This window comes from Alosa sapidissima, chromosome 1 (genome assembly GCF_018492685.1).
Source record: "Alosa sapidissima isolate fAloSap1 chromosome 1, fAloSap1.pri, whole genome shotgun sequence".
NCBI classification, from domain to species: Eukaryota; Metazoa; Chordata; class Actinopteri; order Clupeiformes; family Clupeidae; genus Alosa; species Alosa sapidissima.
The window spans coordinates 4,278,548-4,286,232 of record NC_055957.1 but is presented as its reverse complement, the minus strand read 5'-3'; the positions used below and the strand labels follow the sequence as shown (position 1 = coordinate 4,286,232).

Genomic DNA, 7,685 nt, shown 5'->3' with positions numbered 1-7,685 from the left:
CCTCTCTCTCTCGCTCTGTCGTTCCATCCCTCCCTCTCTGTGTTTACCCCCCCCCTCCTCTTGCTCTCCCTCCTCCTCCTCCGCTAGTTGCCAGTAGTACCTTGTTGCAGTAGATCAGCCCTAACTAGGCAGCACTCGGCCCCAGGCAGGCAGAAAGGGCAGATCACGCCACAGAGCTGCTGGAGGAGGAAGAGACGCACAAAACAGGAAAAGGATCAGCCACCAAAAAGGAGAAGACAACAAAAATAACGGCTCTCAAAAGAGCAAAGGAGGACCTGACGAAAGACAACTAAACTATCGGCTGCCTTTGGTTTTGATTTGTGTTTGAACATCCACCCAAGGAGGGCATCGCGTAGGTTTGCATTGACTTTCACTTTTGTAATATTTCAACTCATTGTTGATGTTTTAAAAACCCTTACCCTGACTAACACATTAGCTCACAAGAACTAACCAGTCCCACACTAAAACTACAGCGAGGGAGATGGGCAGAGTGTGTGTGTGAGTGTGAGTGTGTGAGTGTGAGTGTGTGTGAGTGTGTGTGAGTGTGTGTGTGTGTGAGAGAGGGGAGGGCTAAGGCTCACTGTGCTGTTATGTATTCCCATTATGTGCTGAAACTGTAAATGAGATAAAAAAAAAAAAATGAAGTTTCATGACCCCTTCCTCCAAATTCATAGCATACGCCGTTAGATTATACCTCACAGTAGTGTGATGGTTCTTTGTGCTGTTTGCTGATAAGTTATCTGTGTGTGTGTGTGTGTGTGTGTGTGTGTCTGTGTGTGTGTGTGTGTGTGTGTGTGTGTGTGTGTGTGTGTGTGTGTGCATACCAGGGGGTGTGGCCCCTGAAGCACGGGATAACCTCGGGATTAGTGATCTGAGGTCTCCCTTGCTGCATGGGAAATAGCTTAAAGAGACAGAACAAGGAAGTGGAACTGCACACACACACACACACACACACACACACACACACACACACACACACACAGTGGGTGTTCACATACACACACACACACACACACACAGTGGGTGTTCACATACACACACACACATACAGTGGGTGTTCACATACACACACACACACACACACAGTGGGTGTTCACATACACACACACACATACAGTGGGTGTTCACATACACACACACACACACACACAGTGGGTGTTCACATACACATACACACACACTGGTACAGTCATCACAGTATGGAAAGTACATTTTTCCAGAAATCAGATTAGTGAAGCAAAGTGAATAGTCAGTGATGGTGCAGATGATTGTGTGTGATTCTTAAATGGAAGACTGAGGCCCAGTCATCTCATCCAGGGCCATTATTACCTCCCCTTCCCATTCACACCTCTCCTCACCTGGGGGAGAGAGGGACTCAGGCCTAGTCCACACGTACCAAACCGATCTTTTTTTCCTCCGTCTTCCCTGGAACTGTATCAAGAATATTTGCGTCCAAACGGAACCATCTCAACACGACTCAACATGTTATTTCATATCCCAGGCCTATAGGTGGCACTGTTTGTTACAGAAATTGACCAAAGCTTGCGCGCTTTGTAGGCCATACAGACAGAGTAGGCTACAACGAAAATGGCTAGTGCAAGGAAACCAGAATTGTTTGTGTGGACTGATGGTGAACTGTCAACTGTAAAACTAATAAACTTCATTTTTACGGTTTGTGAAGGATGCTGTCCCGTCCTTTATTTGGCTAACGCAGGTACATATAATCTCCTTTACTTTCTTTGGTTGTAGGATAGTTCGCGATTCACATTAGTTTTGGCCATCACCGCAAGTGCATAGGCTACTAAACGCTAGGCGTACCCAAGTTCTAGGCTATTCCGTTGCCACATTTATAATATTGCTATAATACCTTTGTTAGTAACAGTCGATACTTTTGCCTGCGTCAAATCGCGCATTCGCATTTAGTGCGCATCTACCATAGGCTTAACATGAGTTCTAAGTGTCTTTGTATGCTCATATCTGACTTCACTAGACTATGAATGCATTTATTTATGTTGTAAGACATGTAAAATAAATGAATGACGGCACTACACACAAATTAATTTAAACTTGCACTGCACTTCCCTAATAACTTCTGACTAGTTCTCTCACATCAGTCACTGACAGTAGCTAAAAAAACACTGGGAAAAACACTGTTCAGTCCACCAAGTCATAATCTATTGGCGCTGTGCAGCACCAGTTGTGATATTTATCCTACTGAGTGTAATCGTAGGTAATGTCATGTATGAAAACTAGTATTGTTAGGCAATACTACTGTATAAGTGTCAAGTCCAGGGCAGCTGAGGTGTGGCGATGACATCATCAATACGCATATGCGGTTTCATCGTCCAAACGAACTCACAAGGGCTACGGTTTCAGATTTTTCCACCCTTGGACCAGGTTTCAAAAAAGTGCAGTTTCGGGCAGTGCGTTTACAGGATTCGTTTGGACGATCGGCCAAGACGAAGCAAATCTGGTGCGTTTAACCCAAAAAGCGTCTCCGTGTGGACGGGGCCTTAGTTGTCTTGAGAGGCTATACAACAAGATAATTATGCAGTAATACACTGCAATACATTTACGTAGCCGATAGATAACTTTAACAAACATTATTTCCTGCAATGTTGAATGTGTTTCCGATGTATGCATAGCCAATTGGTAAACATAAACTCCTAATCTATTAGTGTATGTAGAATAAGAACTAAACTCATAATCTACTAGTGTATGTAGAATAAGAACTAAACTAGGGCTGTCAAAATAACTGATTAATTTCGATTAATTAATTTGAGTAAAAATAACTGATTAAAAAAAATAGTGCAGATTAATCGATTTCGTATGACCTTTGACCCCGAGCCGTTCTGGTCAGTAACCGCTAGGCTGTAAAAGGAAGAAGAGAGATGGACATGTGCTGATTGGACCGTTTACTTTTCAAAACGCCTTGATGGTGTTGATAAAAATAAAGTGTTGATTAAAATAAAGTCCTCTGCAATGTTGACATTGAGGGGAGTGTTTATTTTCATTTATTTTCATTGTGTCCCCTAGGTTATATCTGTGGCCTGAAATGCCTTGTATGTGAAAAAAAACTTCTTCCCAAAGCACTTTTGAATTTATTTCCTCAGCATATTAGGTCATATCATAGATTATTATAGCCATTATTTGAACAGTGAAAATAATAATAAAAGAGTTTTTGAACTTTAGTGTCACTAATGCTGATTATTCAATGATTAATTTGAATTTAAATATTTAAAATTCTTTCACAGCAAAAATTATATATGCGATTAATTTAGATTAATTAATCACAGAGTATGTAATTAATTCGATTAATTTTTTTAATTGATTGACAGCCCTAAACTAAACTCATAATCTACTAGTGTCTATGTAGAATAAGAACTAAACTCATAATCTACTAGTGTCTATGTAGAATAAGAACTGTGATGGTGGAGAGAGGTAGAGGGGTACAAACTTTGCTACTTCCGTATGTCTGTATAATTTTTTCTTGTTTCACGTGTATACTGAAGAACAATGCTAAGCATTTCTGATGCACTTGTGTGTTTGGGGTAGCCATCTCTAAAGCCTACGGTTTTCAACACATCTTCCCTCCATTTATAGCAATCAGTCTTATAATTCAGTCAGAGTGATGGAGAGTGATTTCTCAATCACACGTCTGATGATATGATTATATTGAAATAAAGTCGATCATTTGTGCCAGGGCCAAAATATAGTGAATATTGGGTTTTTGTGATGAAGTTCATTCAAGTTCATTTTTTTCATGCTAATGAAGCTATTAACAATGAATTACTGGTAATATGCATCCGATCACTCTGAACAATAATCTAAATACAATGTTAACCGGCACCACACAAACTGAAGCAAAAGTTTTCAAAAGCGCAAAATTCGAACGGAACGCCGGTCATTATCAGGAAAATGAGTCCCAACAGGGCGAACCGGACCCTGAAGGGACTTATTTTACAGATGATTATATGTTTGCAGCGGTAATTACATGAATGTATTTTACCGTAGAACATTGGAAAATCCCATTCAAGTCAACGGAGTGTTCTACTAGCATTGTGAAGAGCCGTATAATAAGTGACAAACAATTCACAAGAAGCTTTTTTTGGAAAAGCTCTTGGAAAATCGCATGGAAAGAAATAAAGGCAGGAAAGGAAGCCGGGCCCTCTGGACTAACCCGTGTTTGTGGTCATGCCATGTCCTTGGACATGCCTCCCAGTGTGGAGCTGACGGGATGCCGTCATGACCTCTCCATCAGGTGGACGTGTGTGTGTGTGTGTGTGTGACAGGGCAGGTCAGCGCAGCACAGAAATCTGCTCCTCTGAGCTGTATTTAGATGCCACAGTAGCCGCTCTGCTCTGCCCTCTAAGTCACGGTCATCCCTCAGGGACTTGCACATAAAGCGTCAGGTTTCTCATGGATCTGTGTGTGTGCGTGCGTGCGTGTGTGTGTGTTTGTGTGTGTGTGCGTGTGTGTGCGTGCGTGTGTGTGTGCATGCGGGTGCGTGCGTGCGTGTGTGTGTACCTGCGTGTGTGTGTACGTGTTTGTGTGCGTGCGTGTGTGTGTGCATGCGGGTGCGTGCGTGCGTGCGTGCGTGCGTGCGTGTGTGTGTGTGTGTGTGTGTGTGTGTGTGTGTGTGTGTGTGTGTGCCTGAGAGGGACTGAGCTGCAGGCTGCACAGAGAGGAAGAGTGAGAGGAGAGGGATGGATATGCAATATGCACTCAGGGAATAAAGACATTTCTGGACAGATGAGGCCTCTATTTGGTGGGGCCACGGCTGCATTATACTGGGAATGAGCTCACGTGCCCTGGATGCATGCTTAAAAGGATACATGCTTAAAGGGATGCATACTTAAAAGGTTGCCATTGTCTGTAGAGAGTGTTGCTCCGGTGATTGCACTGCTCTCCACGACTCGGCATTTAAAAAAAGGTCATTAGTCCAATTAGATAGGTAAATTAAGTTTGAATAAGTGTGACCACGAAATGCTTAATGTGTCGCACTCCTCATAATGGGAAAAGAAATCAGCCATGGCACGTCAGCGCTAATTACGAGCGGCGCGGATAAGATTTTAATCCTGTCCAATCACGCTAAATTGAGATTAATTGAGAGGCCCTCAGCCAGTGCATCTGTGGGGAGGAAGAGGAGGAGGAGGAGGAGGGGGGCTGAAGAGGAGAGGACACAGCTGGCCCACTTGTGGAGGGGTCTGGTGCCGAGCCGGTCTGGGTCTGGTGCCGAGCCGGGCTGGCCCTGGGTCTGGGTCTGGTGCCGAGCCGGGCTGGCCCTGGGTGTGGGTCTGGTGCTGAGCCGGGCCGGCTCTGGCCCTGGGTCTGGGTCTTCCTGACCCTCTCTGTCCCTCCCCTCATCAGGCCTGATGCCACACCTCTGCTTACTGTGCAGTGAGACGTCCAGATGGGGAGGTCTGTTTCTTACTGGTGCTGCAGTAGGCTAAGCGCCTGGTGCCTCTGTTTGCTGTCCAGATGGTGAGGTCTGTCTGTTAGTGATTTTTGAGGACATGCGTAACACACATACTCATATCATGGTTCTCCTCTTAAAGAGGTGGCATACTGCTCCGTGCACATTTGCGTGCGTCGAAGACGTGCATCATTGACATGCGGTCACATGACACAGTTCTCGAAACACAGATGCAGGACTCCACCAGGCTACGCCTCTTAGTCTCACTTTTATTTCATCTTCGTTTGCTCTTCTTTGTGATATTCTGCCATTTTCTAGTTTCACTGTGCTCCATCAACAATTCATATTCCTCTGGATATAACTAAACGAAACAATATATACTGTAATTCTTGAAGAATATGGTGCGTGCTTGCGTGCGTGCGTGCGTGCGTGCGTGCGTGTGTGTGTGTGCGTGTGTGTGTGTGTGTTTGTGTGTGAGAGAGAGAGAGAGAGAGAGTGGGAGAGGGAGAGGGATAGGCCACAGACCTGGTCCAGTGTGTGTGTGTGTGTGAGAGAGTGAGTGGGAGAGAGGTAGGCCACAGACCTGGTCCAGAGTGTGTGTGTTTGGAGAGGTCCGGTTTGGCAGAGAGCTGTTGACAGAGCTGAGGCTGCTGAACCTTAAGACAGGTGTGTGTGTGTTTAGGAACAAGTTATGTTTGTCAATTTAGTTAGCACATGTGTTCAGCCTCTGCAGCCAGATTAATTTGCTGAAGCATGTATACATGCTAGCAGTATGTGAGCTTCCATCGTTTCAAACTCAGATAACGTTAGTGTCTTGTTAACTTGTTAGCGTCTCTACCGGAGATGTTCTGGCCTGGTAGTGCTCTAACAGCAGCAGACAAACAAACGGCCAGATCAGACAAACAAACAGGGCCAGATCAGATGCAATGCCGCTTACAGCACAGATAGCTATGTTAGCTGTTATGTACCCGCATGATTTTGCTTTGTTCTGTCTCTTTCTATTCTTGATTATGCTCCTGGACGAGCCCCCAATTATGTCTTCCTTCCTGGCCCCTGGACAGGGATGTCAGTCACATAATGATTCTTGATTCTTGATTTGTGATGATTGTGTCCTGATTCGTCTCTGGTCTCTCCCCAGGTGAGCATGGCCAGCTGTGGCTGCTGTTTCTGGGGCATTGTGTGGCTGATTGTGCTGCTGGTGATTGGCTGGCCGCTGAGCATCTTCCTGGGGGGCCTGTACGGCTTCATCGCCCCGCTGACGGCCTGCGTGGGGCTGGACCGGCTGGCCGAACTGCTGATGGAGGGGGCCAACCTGGGCCGCACCTGCGCCCAAAACATGCGGCATGGGAAACCACTGTGCTGAGGCCCACCTGTAGGCTAGTGCACACCTGTAGGCTAGTGCACACCTGTGATGAAGCTAACCTGACCCCACACACACACAGATACCCATGCAGATATACACTTCAAGAATAGATCGTCAAACTAATCATTCTAATGTTACATTTATTTAGATTAGATTACATGTTTAACTTAACTTTAGGTCCTGGTCCTCAAAACACAATGCTTTGTAACATACAAACGAGCAGTCAGTATCACCCATTGTGACATGTCAGCATTTTATGTGTACAAATATTATAGTGAAACAGTATAGTAAAAGGTCAATGCATCTTACTTGATGTTAACACCATTCAGATCCACCAAAGTGCCTGTGCTGTTCCAGAGTTCCTCTTGTGGTGCACTATACGTGCTTTAGTGGATAATACCGTGTGCTTTGTATGCTAAATGTGACAACATTTGGCAAGTGTGTACAATGGTGCTGTATGTTTCTGTTTCTTTTCAAAACGAAAGTCTTGTATGTGTGATATGGACCTCATTACCTGAAGTGCCTGTATTTGTGATATTGAATGCTGTTTTGGAGTTGATACAGACTTCGCTAGTTCTCCCTGGGACCAATTTGTATTTTGATGAAACTGATATATTGAAGTATTGAGTCAATGAAGTAAAACCAATTCTGCCTTAATATTAAAAGGAGTTGTTCATGTTTTTTTATTTCATGGCAACCAAACAGAAACACCCAGAATTTGTGTCTGGTTTTATCTTCTTTCTCTCTTTCTCTCTCTCTCTATCTCTCTCCCTGTCTGTGAAAAATATGAAGAAAGGAAACTTCTGATCCAGTTCCATTTCAAAAGAGATCTCCCTGGAACAGAGGAGTGAGCTCATGCTGGTGAAAAATGTCACTCAGACAAAAAAATAAAAAGTTTCTCTCTTT

General features: G+C 44.4%; 1 long non-coding RNA gene across 1 annotated transcript; it reads left to right on the top strand.

Annotated features, from left to right (window-relative positions):
- Nucleotides 1-7,685, top strand: LOC121711754. The gene is made up of 2 exons (XR_006032426.1): nt 1-356; nt 6,555-7,685. It is a non-coding gene; the product is annotated as an uncharacterized LOC121711754 (long non-coding RNA).